Source organism: Pygocentrus nattereri, chromosome 1 (assembly GCF_015220715.1).
Source record: "Pygocentrus nattereri isolate fPygNat1 chromosome 1, fPygNat1.pri, whole genome shotgun sequence".
NCBI lineage: Eukaryota > Metazoa > Chordata > Actinopteri > Characiformes > Serrasalmidae > Pygocentrus > Pygocentrus nattereri.
In genome coordinates this window covers 8,480,044-8,496,252 of record NC_051211.1, presented here as the reverse complement: position 1 = coordinate 8,496,252, position 16,209 = coordinate 8,480,044, and the positions used below count along the sequence as shown (strand labels likewise).

The window sequence follows — 16,209 nt, the reverse complement described above, 5'->3', positions numbered from 1 at the left end:
AAGAAGAACAGCAAAGGATGAAGATGAAGAAGTGGTAGAATAAGAAGGAGAAGTAGAATAAGAAAAAACAATGAGAAAAAGAAGAAAAAGGTGCAGAAGTAGTAGTAGTAGTAGTAGTGGTAGTAGTAGAAGAAGATGCAAATAATAATAATAATAAGAAGAAGGTGATGAAGAAGAACAAGAGGAAGAATAAGAAATAGAAGATGAAGAGGAAGAGAAAGAAGAAAAAATATAACTAAAAATCACATTAAGGTACCATGACAAATGCTTGGACCCCTAATAGCTACCATGCAGGAGCATGTGTAGGTCTTGGCTGCTTGCTCTGGGCAGAGGGATGGTGGATGCATGGAGGAGAGGAAGGGGTCCTGTACATGTGCATACACAGTGTAGATGAAGGTGGGGTACCGAGGTCATTAGAGTGATGAGTGGTGGGGCAGCACAGAGAGCGCACAGTCTCTACTTCACACAGAGAAAACAGCTGGCAGAGCAGTCTGCAGCCCTGCGTGTGTGTGTGTGCGTGTGCGCGTGTGTGTGCACAGCATGCTCCTCCTGCTAAACAGGCTGATGTAATCTGACGAGGTCGTCCTGCTGCAGCCTCTACGCGCCCACTGACACGTGTGTACACACGCACAGTCCCATTCACACTCACTCGCTCTCCCTCTTTCTAAAGATGGGGGGGGGTGGGCTTTTGTGAGGCACCGAGACCCTCTGTACTATTTTTCTATGTGACCTGGTTTTGAAAAAACACATAAAAAAGTGTTTTCTCCTTCAGGCGAGAGAGAGAGAGAGAGAGAAGGAACAAGAGAGGGAGAGAATGAGAGGGAGGGGAGGAGAAAGAGAGAGGTGGAAAGATGAAGAGAGGCAGAGAGAAAGAAAAAGACAGGTAACAAGTATAAGAGCAAGGAGTGAGATAGAAAGAAGAAGGGGAGCAGAGAGAGCAAATAAGGGCGAAAGAGGGAGAGGAAAGTGATAGAGAGGGAAAAGATCAATGCGGGAGAGAGAGAAAAAGAGAAAGAGGAAGAGACAGAAGAATGACAAGAAGAGGAGAAGAGAAAAGATGATAGAACGATAGAGCAAAGTCGGAGGAATGAGAGAAAGAGGGAAAGAGTGAGAGAAGGAGAGAGCAAGAGTGGAAGAAAGAAAAAGTGATAAAGATGGAAAAGATCAAGGAAAGAGAGAGAGAGAGAGAGAGAGAGAGATAGCAGGATAGGTCCACGTTTGAGAGAACAAGAGCCAGGGTGGTGGGACAGAGAAGAGAGAGAAAGGGGGAGAGAGGAAGAACAAGAGGAAAAGAGAGAGATACAGTGATTAAGGAAGAAAGAGAGAAGGAGGGAGATCAAGAGTAGGAGGGAAGAGTCAAGAGAAATAAAGGGAAAGAAAGAGAGGAAGAGGAGAAAGAGAGAGTGAGAGAGAAAGGGTGAAAGAGGAGAGAGAACAAGCGCAAGAGGATAGAGAAAGAATGAGTGAGGGGAGAGATTAAAATATAAATGAACGTGTTTTTAGAAAGAGGGGTGCAGTGTGTGGGCAGGGCGGTCTAAAGCTGAGAGAGATAAAGAAGAGAGGGAGTGAAGAGGGGGATCAGAAGTGAACGAGAGAGCAGATGATTAACATATGTGACTAACAAGGCAGGAACTGGTATCGGCGGAAGCTGGGATGAAGATGAAGAAAGTCAGGAGAGAGAAAGGAAGGAAGAGAGGAGCTGTTATTTTTCTCCAGTCAGTGATGTTTCCTCCTCCATCTGCTCGGGGAGAAAAAGACACAAACAAGCCAACAGAAAATGTGAAAACAAAAACATACACAGGCACATAAACACATTACACATGTGAGGACGAGAAGTGTTTCCGGTATGTGAGCTCGGAGGATTTCTGTGTGTCTGTTTGCATGTTTTCATACATTTTTAAGACAATGTTCTTTTTAGGACACGCAGAGAAAAACAGGACCTACGGAACAACAAGGCTCCTTATGTATTCCAATGCTTTTACACGAGCTCCATGTCTTAAAACTGCAAGAGTAAAAATGTTTCTTTATGGTTAGTGAGGTTAAGATTAGGGTCAGCTTCAGGGACTTAGTCTTGTTACATGTGGACATATATATCGCTGTTGTCAGAACAAAACCCTTTATCTGCAAACTGGTAACTTTGCAAGAGAAGGAAAAAACACACATTACTTTTAATATAAGTCAATGGAAGTATTTTTGTTTATTTTTCTCTTTTGGTCCAATCATCATGAAATTTTGACACAATGTAAAGGTCAAATATATATATATATATATATATAAAGTACATATGGGACACATTAGTATAACCTATAGCTAATTGCATAGAAATAACACAGAAGTCATATTTTACCTGTTTAATCAATATCCAGACAAATGGCCATTAAGTACAATTAATTCTTTTTTAGGACAGGTTTCTCTGAAGAGATCTGATAAAATAACTCACTTGCATAAAGGAGTTCAAAATGTATTAAATGATATAGGGAAAATAGGACTCCTAGCAATCATGCATGCAACAAACTTCTAAGACTGAACTTGTAATGTTGCTGAAAAGAATGAAAGCTGTAATGCATTCAAAGAGTGGACACACCAAATATTGAAAAACATGATGTTCTGTAGTGTTCTGTAATGAAATGTACAGTTCTGTTATATATCACTGCTGACTGAACAAAACCTCTTAACTACAAAACTCTAACTTTACGGGAGAAGGAAAAAACATACAGAATGTTTTGGAGATACACGGTTTTGTTCTGACAGCAGTGATATGTCTTCTGCTTTTGTCGCTGAAAAATTAATAATTTATTCTTAAAAGCTGTTTTGGCTGGAAAGTGAATAAATGAAGGCTGGTCTCTGACTTTTGCACAGTACTGTGCATATCACATATTATTATTACATATACGTACTTGCATATGTTTAAAACACAAGGGGTATGTGTATATACCCATGTCCTGACACGAAGATGTGTGTGTGTGTGTGTGTGTGTGTGTCTGTGTGTATGTGTGAATGTATGTGTGTGTCCTTGTGATGAAGGACAAACTCAGCAGCCCTGGTCCCACCTCTGCCCAGCGGTCTCTCTGAACCCATCGATTACTCAGAAGATAACGAGACTTGCTAACGAACACACACCGCAACACGTCACACACACACACTGTGTCAGCTCACAAGCGTGAGGAGGAGTCAGACTGCCTGCATGTCTCACACTGCGCAGACAATGTGTCTTCACACAATTTACCATTCTTCATTTTCTCTCTTTTTCTGTGTGTCTCTCTCTCTCTCTCTCTCTCTCTCTCTCTCTCTCTCACCTCCTGTATTTAAAGCCATAGAAAAGCAGCGGTGAACTGTTCTCGCTTGTCACCGAACAAGCGCATTTATAGGATCCGCAAATAATGCAGGCTTAATGCATATTAATGACTTCCCAAGTGCCATGACTTCAAAGCCTTCCCGTTCTCCACGACGCCAAATTACACGAAAACACACCTCAGCCTCACACACGCTCCTGTGCTAAGCACTCGCCTCCGAACGAGAACTGTGCTCAAAATAAACCCAAGAAGCGCTCTCGCCCGCAGTTACAGCCCACCCAGAAAAGCCACCCAGCTTAAGTCAGGCTTGGGGACGGATGAATAAAATAATGGGAACGATGCGTGATGTCATCTTCAGGGAAAACAAAAACAATGCAGAATGGATTACGAGAATATAGCAGCAACTCTGTTTCAATTTTCCACCCTGCTTGTCTATATTCTTGAAGGCAGCTCACTTTAAAGCTGCATTCAGTCTCTAAAGCCTGATTACATGGTTCTGAGAGCTGTTTGGGTGAAAGCTGAAGGAAGTATACTCTATAAAAGAGATGTGTGCTTTAACCCTAGGAGCTGAGAGTAGGGCTGGGTATCATTTGGGTTTTTTTTTACCATAAGTGATACTCCACCCCATAACACAGTAAAAAAAAGCTGAGCAATCAATTGTTCCTGATTGGCTACTAAGATTTACACAGGAACGTTGGAGTTGATTAGTATAAGGATGCTGGAGACTCTTCTGTCCAGCTGTTGACTGTGACAGAGATGCTGTAACAGAAGATTTGCACAAACTTAATGACTCATTTCAAGCATTGAACTGCCTTTCATGATGCAAACTTTAAGCCATGTGTCATCTAGTACCAATGTCTGTTATTTTGTACTTGTTTTAAAGTCTTTTAGTAACAGTGGAATGTATAGAGCTAATGTGTCTGTATACTGACTGATCTAAATCTAATCTCATTTAAAAGCAGAGTAGTGGTTCTTTCCCAATTAGCAAAATGTGTCTGGACAACTTGTGGACCACAGCCTTCAGTTTATTCCAGCCCATTATATGGCTGAGTCCTTAGCCTAGATCTGGCCCACATGCTGTAAAGTGGACGTGGCCCAAGTCTGGCCCAAATCTGGAGCAATTACTGTTGCTCCACAACATTCACACAAGAATTTGCCCATAAAAAGAGGCAAAAACGTAAGAAGCTGTCTGGTATCTGGCTCTATTCTGGCCCACATGCATAACATCTGCATGGTAGCCAACCAGTACTCACATAGGAAAGCCAGAATTGGCCCAAAACTGATGGCTGTCTGGGTAATTAAAACTAAAGGGGGGCAGCCATGTTGATTAGATGTCATATGCTGAACTTAGTAGGAATGTCCAGTTGAAGAGACGTTTTATTCGATTTTTCCTTCTTGGAGGTTGGAAATTCCAAGTTACAAGTTGAATGAAGCATCAAATTGAGCCCGAGAAGCCTCGACTAACCTCAAAGTTAGCTACTTAAGTTAGCTGATAAGCTAATGTGCTCCTGAAGATACTCCACAATATGTTTGTTAGTGCAAAAACTACTGTTTCAGTGCAAACACACTGTTTTAGAGCTAACACTGTTTCAGTGAAGGTATGTTGTAATTACATAAATGGCCAAGACCCACTGGACACTTCTATAATCTAAGAATAATTCAGCCAGTTGCACTGTACTCCATGTAGTTACTGAATAATAAGTCTTGGTATGTAAAAAGTCTGAGAATTTAAAGTGTTAAAACTCCCAAAAAATTTACAGTGCATTTTTCTATGTATTATTAATACTTTCTATTTGTTTTGGTAATTTTTGGTCAATCTTACTCAAAAAAATCTGTGCGCCCCAAGAAGCATAACCTTCTGTTGTATGCACCAGACACAGCCTGCCTTGTGTTTGTCTCTACACCCCTCTTTTTTTAGATTAGACAGATGTGTGGCCTACACAAGTTGAGTGTTGTTGTGTATGGCAGCACAACACCCACATCCTTAAAATGTGCTATCAAGATTTTCTGCCTAAGCAAAGACCACAATATCTCTACTGCTCCTGCCACTCATTCAGACTCAGCATTAGAGGGTTATGGCTACAATATATTTATGGGTAATTCAGCTTCACACCTCTATCTTCAGTATGGATCAAACCACAGAATCTTAGAATGAAGAGGAGAATAGAAAAGATTGCTGTCTGTTTATGTCAGCATAAGAGAAACGGCTCATAAAGTCAAAGGATTTTAACCCTTAAAAGGCCACGGTGGGTTCAAAGTTTTATTACATGCTTTTATAACCTAAGAATAGCTCAACCACTATGCTTTGGAGCCCTAGTAGTTACTGAATAATACACTGATTAGGCATAACATTAAGACCACCTCTTTGTTTCTGCACTCATTGTTCATTTTATCAGCTCCACTGTAGTCCATCTGTTTCTCTGCATACTTTGTTAGCCCCCTTTTACTCTGTTCTTCAGTGGTCAGGACCCCCATGGACCTTCACAAAACAGGTACTATTTGGATGGTGGATCATTCTTAGCGCTGCAGTAACGCCGACATGGTGGTGCTGTGTTAGTGTGTGCTGTGCTAGTACGAGTGGATCAGACATAGCAGTGCTGCTGGAGTTTTGTTATGCCTGATTGGTATAAGTCTTAGTATGCAATCAGGTGGGTTAATTTTGGCATGAAATATTTCAAAATTTGGGAGTATTAAAGTAATTCAGTCATTACCATAAAAGTTATTCACCGAAATGTATAAGTGAAGAACGTACCATGAGGGTTAAACATAAATAAGTATAGGAATAAAGATAATAAAAATGAGGTACATTGAGAAATGCCTGTCATCTTTGCCCAATTTCACCATGGTAACCCAAAGCTGGAGACGAACAACAAACATTTCCCACTGGACTCTACAGCCTCTCCCAAATTTTCTAGAATGCACCTAAACTAATAAACTAATGGCTGTACGGCGGCTAATGGGATTACGACACGGGTCGAATTTGCTCTCGCAGGGTTGCCAGAACTGGTTTTGGGTTTCCCTCCATCAGATGTGAGTGTGGCCGGGAGGTTAAAAGGCTATAGATCAATGGAACTAGATAGCCATATTGAACATGTTTATTAACACTGTAATGTCGTAACCTGTGTTACATAAACAGATGGACGTATTTATACTGGACTAAAAAGGAGAAGGAAATATTGCTGTGTTCAACCTAGTGGAGTTTAAAATATTCCAGGCATTGCCATGCTGAGCACGTGTCTTCATTTATTCTGTATCTAAATGCAGAAAATTTTAAAACAGTTTGCAAGTACATTACGAATACATATATTCACGCGTGTAGCTAAAGGCATAATTATTTTTAGAATGCTTTAGAATTATAAAGACAAGTCAGGCTAAGTAGCTGGTTTAACACTGCCTTGAATTCAACAGTAGAGGCACAGTGGAGCTGTCTGTGGTGCTGAACGCCGCCCAGGGTGCGCTGTCCATGGTGCTGAATACATCTTCATTATGCGTCTTTACAGGTGGCGGGTGTGTTTATGGTATGACTAGTTATTATGGTGGATGACAGCGCAGACGGGACAGACTCTGACTGTGCAGCAGGGTGTCTCTGCAGACCCTGAGAGAGTGTGCGGCTGTATTTATGAAGCAGCGCTGGCTGTTTGTCTCTCTCTTTTTTTGAGGATGAGAAGGCCAGAGAGCCTGACTGCTGCCAGCACCGCGCCACTGCTTTAATGTCCTGGAACCTGTGGAGTGTGTGTGTGTGTGTGTGTGTGTGTGTGTGTGTGTGTGTGTGTGCGTGTGTGTGCGTGTCTGTGTGCACGTGCAAGTGAAAGAGAGAAAGAGAGAGAGAGAAATACAGCAAGGGAGAATCAAAAGTAAGAGAAAGAAAGAACAAAAATAGAAGGAAAGACAAAGATATTTCTTTTTTCTTTCTGTCCTTTCTCTTTTTTGTCTTTTGTTAGCTCTGTTCATTTCTTTTACAATCTTTTTCTTTCTTGTCTTCTTTCTTTTTCGTCATTGTCTTGGTTCTTTTCTTCCTTTCTTCCCTTGTTCCTTTCTCTTTTCCTTGCTTTCTTTCCTCTCTATCTTTCTTCATTTTGTTTTCTTTTTTATATTTGTTCTTCCTTCCATTCTATCTCTCTTTCTTACTTTATTTTCTTTTCTTTCCTTGCTTCTTTCTTTCTCTTACTTTCTTTATTCTCTATCTCACTCTCTCTTTTACTTTCACACAAACACACAGACACACATAAACACATTCCAACACAAAGTACTAAGAAAGAAAGAAAAAGAAAGAAGCGAAGGAAGAAAGTAAAAGATGCAAATGAACACAGAAAGAAAGAATAAAAAAACAAGAAAGAAAAAGAAGGAAACCACAGAAAGAATGAAAGAGGACAGCAGTTGTGATGAAGTCATGTTAAAGTTTGGTTTAGGTCATTTCCAGCAACATTTCCAGGACTCTGTAAACATGGTCTCTCTTCCACTTCTCTGTCTGTATCTAAACGAACACGTCAGCAGTAAATACGACAAATAAAGCCCCGTCTCGATCCACGTCCTCTTCAACCATGAAAGATGGAGCATCACCAGAGCGATTAGTCGTGGCAAATTCAATTAATCTGGAGAAATCTCCACAGAGGCCTGCGTGACGCCACACTCCTCTGTTAATTAAGGGGTCCATATTCTACATTTTCCTGTGCTTTATTTTTTCCCTCAGGTCCCTTAATAAAACTGCACTGTGCTGTGTGACGTGAATGAACCAAAAACAGATATAAGTTCAGTTTAAATGATCCTGTTCCAGCCTGTCTTTATCCTTACAGTCAAACACAGCCTGATTTTAATGTGCTTTTAAAGCTCAGAGCACACAGACCTGTTGCTCTCCAACAAACACCAGCAAACCCACTCATACCTCATACCTCTATAACCTTCTCCCCGTTCATACCATTGTAGAATGTTCTCCCCATTCACACTGTTCTAATGTTACCCCATTCATACCGTCCTAAGATGTTCTCTCCATTCACACTGTTCTAGAATGTTCTTCGTATTCACATTGTTCTAGAGTGTGTTCCCATTCACACTGTTCTAGAACGTTCTCCTCATTCACACTCTTCTAGAATGTTATCCCCATTTATAGCTGTAGAATGTTCTCTCCATTCACACTGTTTGAGAATGTTCTCTGCATTCACACTGTTCTAAAGTGTTGTTCCCATTCAGTGTTCTAGAATGTTCTCCACATTCACACCATTGTAGATTGTTTCCCCATTCATACTGTTCTAGAATGTTATCCCCATTTATAGCTGTAGAATGTTCTCTCCATTCACCCTGTTCTAGAATGTTCTCCGTATTCACATCATTCTAGATTGTTTCCCCATTCACACTGTTCTAGCATTTATACCATTCTAGATGGTTTCCTCATTCATACTGTTCTAGCATTTATACCATTCTAGATGGTTTCCTCATTCATACTGTTCTAGAATGTTAACCCCATTTAGTTACAGAATGTTCTGTCCATTCACTGTTCTAGAATTTTCTCTGCATTCACACTGTTTTAGAATGTTGTTTGCATTCAGTGTTCTAGAATGTTCTTGGCATTCACACAATTCTACATTGTTTCTCCATGCACACTGTTCTAGAATGTTCTCTGCTTTCACACTGTTCTAAAGCTTCGTTCCCATTCAGTGTTCTAGAATGTACTCCACATTCACACCATTCTAGATTGTTTCCCCGTTCATACCCTTCTAGAGTTTTATCCCCATTTATAGATACAGAATTTTCTCTCCATGAACTGATCTAGAATCTTCTCTGCATTCATGCTGTTCTGGAGTGTTGGTTCATACTGCTATCATATACATACTACACTCTCCCCATTTACACAGTCTTAGACTGTTCCCATCATTCACATTATTCAAGAATGTTCTCCCCATTCACAATGTTCTAGAATGTTCTGCCTATTCATATTGTTCTTGAATGATTTCCCCCTTTCACTCTCTTACAGAATGATCTTGCCATTCTCCTTCCATTCATTCTTCTAAAATGTTATCCCAATTTATCCCAACAGTTCTAAAATGTTCTCCCTATTCACAAAGTTCACACAGATAATTCACACAGATCTAGAATGTTCTACCTCCATTCACAAAGAGACATCTCTCCATCTACACTCTTCTAGTTTTCTCTTATTTACACTCTTAAAGGATCTCCTCCATTCACATTGTTCTAGAATGTTCTCCATTCATTAATTGTTAGACTATGAATGTGGAGAACACTCTAGAACACTGTTCTCTTCATTTAAATTGCTCTAAAAGGTCCCCCATTCACCCTGTTCTAGAATGTTCTTCCTTCTATTATACTGGTTAAGAATATCCACCATTCACACTATTCTAAAAGGGTCAGTCTAGTGGGAATGGGGGGACATTCTAGACTAACATGAAAGGGTCAGTGTGCCATGGCCTTATGACATATCAGGACTTAAGAGTGGTGTGTAAATGAACGCTGCCTTGATTGGCTCATAAAATAGCATTCCAGGAAACAATGTATGGAACAAAAGTGTTCAGCCTGAAATCCTTACAGGTAAAGAAATGAACTTCTTTGGAAAGTCTGTATCCTTTGGAAGGCAGCAATGACACATTTCCTAACAGACAGTAAATATGTTCATGATTCATCGCAAGTGGGCTGTGTTTACGGGTTTAGTTTCCATAAATGAACTCTGGGGAATAAATAACGTTTTTAAATGTTACGCTATGTTTACACAGTACATCAAACTCCTTTATTGCAAAAAAAGGAAAGAAATTTTGGCTCTCCATGACACGGACCCTTCAAAAATAGCCAACCAGGTGTGTCGTTTTAGGATGGGAGTGAGGTGGATGTCTGGCTACGAATTGAGGTTGGGTATTCTATTTATTCCGCCATGCTAGCCTACAACATGGGGAAAGCGAGAGAAGAGTGGAGAGGAGCAGAGAGGAACAGAGCACATCCCTTGGGGAAAGGAGACTGACGGAGGATTCCGGTAATTGGCTCTTCTTTGTCACTTCAGACGGGGAGAACTTTTCATCACTGAGGAAATCGGGTCCCAATTCTCCTTCTTTGCACTATCCCTCAAATGCCATAAACAAAGTAAAAAATAAAAAGAGAAAACAGGCGATGAAATGCAAGTCAGCAGCTATTTAATCATGCCTCTCCTTGAATCTTTCAGGAAGAGCTATTTCAAAAACAAGGCATCCTAGATAAAACAAGAAAAAAACATTCATGATAAACTAAGTGAAGCACACAGCATTTCAGCTCTGACTCATCCGCTGCTTTCCAAACACACAGGCTTTAAGTTAGACTGTACAGCATGCTCTCCAACACTCCAACCAGCACTGAGAAAATAAAAGCTGAGCCGAAATATGCATGACTAAAAATAGGGCGAGAGAGAGAGAGAGAGCGGCAGAGAGATAAAGAGTGGGAGAGACAGACATAGACCCGGTTTACAACTGGTTTCTTCATGCATCTCACTTATACCCAGATAGAGATCACGCACATAAAAACGTAATTGTAAATGTATCAAGACGCATTCAAAACAAATTTAAACCTGATCACTGAGGTGGTCCAAGATGGATTTCAGCTAGATGTTCACTCTCTCAGGTCTCAACAGGAAAACTCTCACCTGAAATTAGTGTAATTTCTCTTAGAAGAAAGCTAGTGTTACTGGGCCTTTACAGCCAAGACACAAGTCACACAAGGTGTAAATGAGGTCATAGGTGTGAACAGGGGTACAAGATGTCCCTGAGAAACACTGTGATCGGATCACTCAAACCACCTTCGGAGATATCTGGGGACATGCATCATAGCCAAAAAACACAAAAGCAACTTTAGAGGAGAAGGAAAAACTTTCTTACCTTTCAATATAAATAAGATGTATTTCTATTGGTCTGCTTGTCATTAAATTCGGACACAGTGTAAACAGCAACTGGCATATTCAAATTTAATCATGTTGTTTTTAAATAGCTGTGGCCCAGACAGAGTTCTTCGGTTTAAATCCATATTTCCCACCATGTCTTTACATCCCTATAAGTCCAGCGTCTTTCACATTCCTTTACCATTCAAGACTATCAAGGATGTTTAAAAGTGTGGTAAACATCTGAAAGGAGGTACTGCAGAATTCTGGCCCTCACAGCCAGACTCCAAATAGCTTCTTTCCACAAGCCATCAGATTCCTCAGCTCTCACAGACTGAACTGAAGGACACCCACCCACCCACCCACCCACCCACACACACACATACACCCACACACACACATACACATAACAATATCCTGCAACATACTATGTCAGATACTTCAGTCTTCTTAGCTCACCAACTCGGCATCTTAATAGACTTTTAATCATGCAACAAGTTTCTAGGTTCTAAATAGATTCATATAATTTTTATCCTGTTACTTGCATTTCATTTTTTTTCATGAACTCCCATACAGGGGAGCTGGTTAGTTGTTTATTGTTTTGATAAATCTAATAATCTTGAACTGCATGTAATGATGTCCAAGTTTCTATTGATTGATGAGCAGTCTGATATATAAACTAATGTTAATGAAGTTAATAAACACTCAACAGTTAAAAATCTCTTATGATGTTGGATCTTATTTAACAAATTTTCTGGTGAAAGTGATATTGATATCTATATATAATTAGAGTAATTTGAAGTGTTCAACGAAAGAATGTTTTGTAAAATAAATGCTTGAATGCTTATAATTTGTTCAAAATGCTTATAATGGGTCAAGTAGTATGAGCAATGTGACCGCCCCCACTATCGGACATAGTATATATGTGCTGTACCTGTGCGAGACGCAATCAAGACTAGGTGTGCATCTTCACCTATACTGGTATCTGTGCTCATTTACTCATACTGATACCTGCAACCAATACCACTTTACACCATGTGAAGTAAGCCTGGCGTACACTGCCACGCTAATGAACACATGACTCAAGCTGGCAGTGAATGAGGGTCTGCTTGCACAGCAAAGACCAGCTGATGTGGCAGTCGGATGCAAAGTCGTTAGTCACTTTTAAGATTCTGCCTTGGCATATTCCCACCAGGCATACACTGTGTGATTTTAGCCCATTTTTAAGCACACACAAATCAAAGTCAGTTGCTTACAAGACATTTGTGGTACTACCTGCTTTTAGTTTCAGTGCACAATTAGTAAAGCTATGTAGCACAGGTACTAACTAGTAAGTTGCTAAGTTAACAATCACTTAATTCTAGGTAGGATACTCATTATGTTACCAGTATCAGCAGAGGGGATCGGACCACAGGTAATGATGGACTTGACCAAAGAACTTGTAGAGAGTAGAGTTACCATTCTGTAATGTCTTCTGGGTTTCACGAATGCTAGAGAGCGCTCTTGAGCAAGTCCAAAATGAATGGGTTAAGTTGGAGCATTTGAGCAAAAGCATAGTTTATAAATGCGCTTTTGAACTCAAGTTATATGAGTTTAAAATAGCTTGTTGCCAATGAGCTGTTCCGTTCACAAACCAGTCAGAAGGAGCAATGTTAATGTCCTGCTGCCCAAAGCCCATTTGCTGTAGAAACTAGGAAACAAATAGGTGAGTTTTTTTTTTTTTGCTTTTTTACTTGTAAGATTCTACTTTTTTTAAATTAAAGGAAAGTTCTGGGCAAGTGATTAGAAACTATTTCAACTTCACGTGTAGCCATTTAGCTCCATTCACCCCCATTCATTGAGGACTTGCACGCAGACGCTCTCTGGCGTTCTGTAGTCCAGTTTTTGATGTAACGAGGGCAAAAGGAAGAGGCCATGCTCCTCATTAACTGGCTCTGACTTGACTATTCAGGGCCCTTCTTGGATGGGAGGCCCTCTAAGAGCCTAAGAAATAACTAGCTTTTGTTTTCTAATGTTGATATTCTTCTTCCAAAGTTCTGCTTATCTGCTGTTTCCTTGGCCCCCCTTTAAAAGCTAAAGTGGTTTGAACCCCCAGCACGTGTGTCTCTCATTATTGGTTGCCTGCCAATTATAACTTGCGAGTGACCTTCTGACTCGATTCTTTCAGAAGAGAGGTGAGCCTAAAGCGCCAAACAGTAAATTTACTGCAGTAACCTAAAGTATCGATGAGCTACATCTATGGCGAGAAGCTACATTTGCACTCATTTGCAAAAAGCACAAGCTGATCAAGAAACACAGGACTAGATTTAATGCAGTGAGTAGTCAGACAGTGTTTCTGCGATCATAACTAATCGAGATCAGCCTCAGCCCAGCAGCTGACCTGTATAACACACACTGTTAGCTCCAGAGGCAGTAACTGAGGTACAGAGAGCAGCACCTCTTCCTTTTCTGATGTAGCTGAAGTCATGAGAGGGTCAGCTCACCAAAGCAGGCAGCTAATAGGTGTTCCAATCAATAAACCATTTGCTGAGCAGTTTCAGTGCAAATGACAGTAATTATCTGTATTTATTTTTAGTTGTTCCTTTTTAATTTCCCTCTAATTGTACTGATTGTTTTGAATACAGACCAAGTTTGAGTCTAATTCTTATTACAGTACAGCAAGATTGATGATTTAAAGCAAATTCTCCTTGTTGTGATGTATTGTTTAAGCCTTAAATGCTCAAATGTTTATCAGCCAACAAGACACAACATAATAAATATACTAGATTTTTTCCTTTCCTTTCTTTTCTTTTTTTTTTCTTTTTTTTGGGGGGGGGTGTACATTACTGTGCATGGGGCCCAAATGTTGGTGCTACACCCCTGAGTCATCAGGGTTCATCTGCAAACACATACTCAGTCTAAAAAGGAGGTACTGATGCATCTCTGTTCAAAACACATAGAAATAAGCAGATATCCATCTTGCTGTCCACTCAGATCAGAGCATTTGAGACAGATGCTAATATGAAGCATGAACAAAACCATACAGACAGAGAGAGATAGACAGAGAGAAAGAGAGACTTTAATTCTCTCTCACTGTGTCAGCAAAAACCCAAAATAGGACCAGGACACGACCCCTTTCAATGGGGTGTGAGTGTGCGCGTGTGTGTGTGTGTATGTGTACTTGGGGCCGCTGAGCAGAGCTTGTCACAAAAGTGAGGGGTGTTTGGGGGGCTGTAAAATAGAAAGTATCAAATGAAGTCCTGCTTCCACTTAGTGTGTGTTTGTGTGTGTTTGTGTGTGTGTGTGTGTGTTTGTGTGCCTGTGTGTGGGAGAAAGAGAGAAACTTTAAAAGCTAACTGTTCTGGACACCTCCCAAAATCCTGTAAGAGAAAGACAGAGGCAAAGAAAAAGGCAACAGAAGACAGAATGAAAGCATGAGAGAGAGAGAGTGAGGAAAGAGAGAGAGAGAGAGAGAGAGAGAGAGAGAGAGAAAGAAAAGGGGAAATGAAGGAAGAGAGTGAATGACCGAGACAAATGGCAAAAGGGAAACTCATTAAACGGATGGCGCATGGATCATAGAACAAGACAATGAAACAAGAGAGAGATGAGAGAGGAAGGAGTAGACAAAGGGAGAGTGAGAGAGTGCGAGAGAGAAAGCGAGAGAGAAGAAAGAACAAAGAAGGTGAAGTGAGTTCAAAGAAAAAAGTGAACATTCACAGAACAACAGAGGGCGAGAGATACAGAGGGAGAGAGGAAGGAGTGGAGAGAGAGAGAGAGAGAGAGACAGAGAGTTAGCCTGGCTCGCATTGGCGAGGCGTATCAGTCTTCCACTGACTTCTTCTTCATCTCCTGAGGAAAAAGCAGAGAAATTGACCCCAAAGTTTGCAGAAAGTAGATGATACCCCGATCCCCTCAGACACAAACCCGCTCACCTCCCCCTACCCTCAGCCCAAAACTCCACACTGAGCCAGAACACATGAGGGGGGGGGGAGGGGTACTGCCTGATAGGAGATTTTCACATGAGCCAGACTCCAGCATGTGTCTGTGTGTATGTGCACTTGTTTTGGTACAGTTTCAGGATTACGGGGGAAAAGCTGGGGTGTGTAAAAAAATGTAAATAGATGATTTTTATATGATCTACCAATAAAAGAATGAGATATATAATAATTTGTAAAATGTTATTTTGCAGAAATTATACATTTGAGTCTAATTCTTATTACAGTACAGCAACATTGATAAAAGATTGATTTAAAGCACATTCTCCTTATTGTGATGCATTGTTTAAGCTTTAAATGCTTAAATGTTTATCAGCCAACCTCATAACAAGATACAACATAATAAATATACTATATTTTTTCCTTTTCCTTTAATTTCTTGGGGGGTACATTGCTGTGCATGGGGCCCAAATGTTGGTGCTACACCCCTGGGCCATCATATATATATATATATATATATATATATATATATATAAAAAATACATATAGAACCTTATTATAACATATAGGTACTTACATACTATAATATACAATAAACTATTATCACATATAGGTACTTTTATGCAGTACAGGGACATTTTTATTACAAATAGATACTTATATATAGAATATATTTGGGACATATTACATAGAGGTGCTTACATATGTAAAGTACATATTTGACACATTAGTGAAATGTATGTATGACCCCATGTCCTGACAAAGTATAAAAACAAGCATGTTTGTGTGTCCTGCCTCTCACTAAAACAGGCAGTTGTGGTTAAAAGCCATGCGTTACCATGGGAATATTAGCATTTGTATGGTTCTGGGTCATGTTGTTTGAAATAAGCCATTAGTGGTTAGCACTAACATTCCCACTGTGACTCACATACACACATGTACGCACACACACAGCCCTCGCAGTACTGCTGCTCCCCAAATTTTCATTTTGATTGGCAGTCAGAGGAGTAAAGGTGTTTAATGCCAGATAAAGCAGCCTCCAGCGTATCTTGGCACTTCATGAGTGAGAGTTTATGTGTATGTGGGCATGGAGCATCTCTCTGATGTGAAAACCTCCCCTCAGATTCTGGAAGCGTCGCACTGTTGATGGAGAAAA

At 40.3% G+C, this 16,209-nt stretch overlaps 1 protein-coding gene across 3 annotated transcripts in view; it reads right to left on the bottom strand.

The window, feature by feature from the left end:
- The window catches only part of adgrl1a (adhesion G protein-coupled receptor L1a), a 277,619-nt gene that overhangs the window by 81,080 nt on the left and 180,330 nt on the right, over positions 1-16,209 (bottom strand). The window lies entirely within an intron of this gene.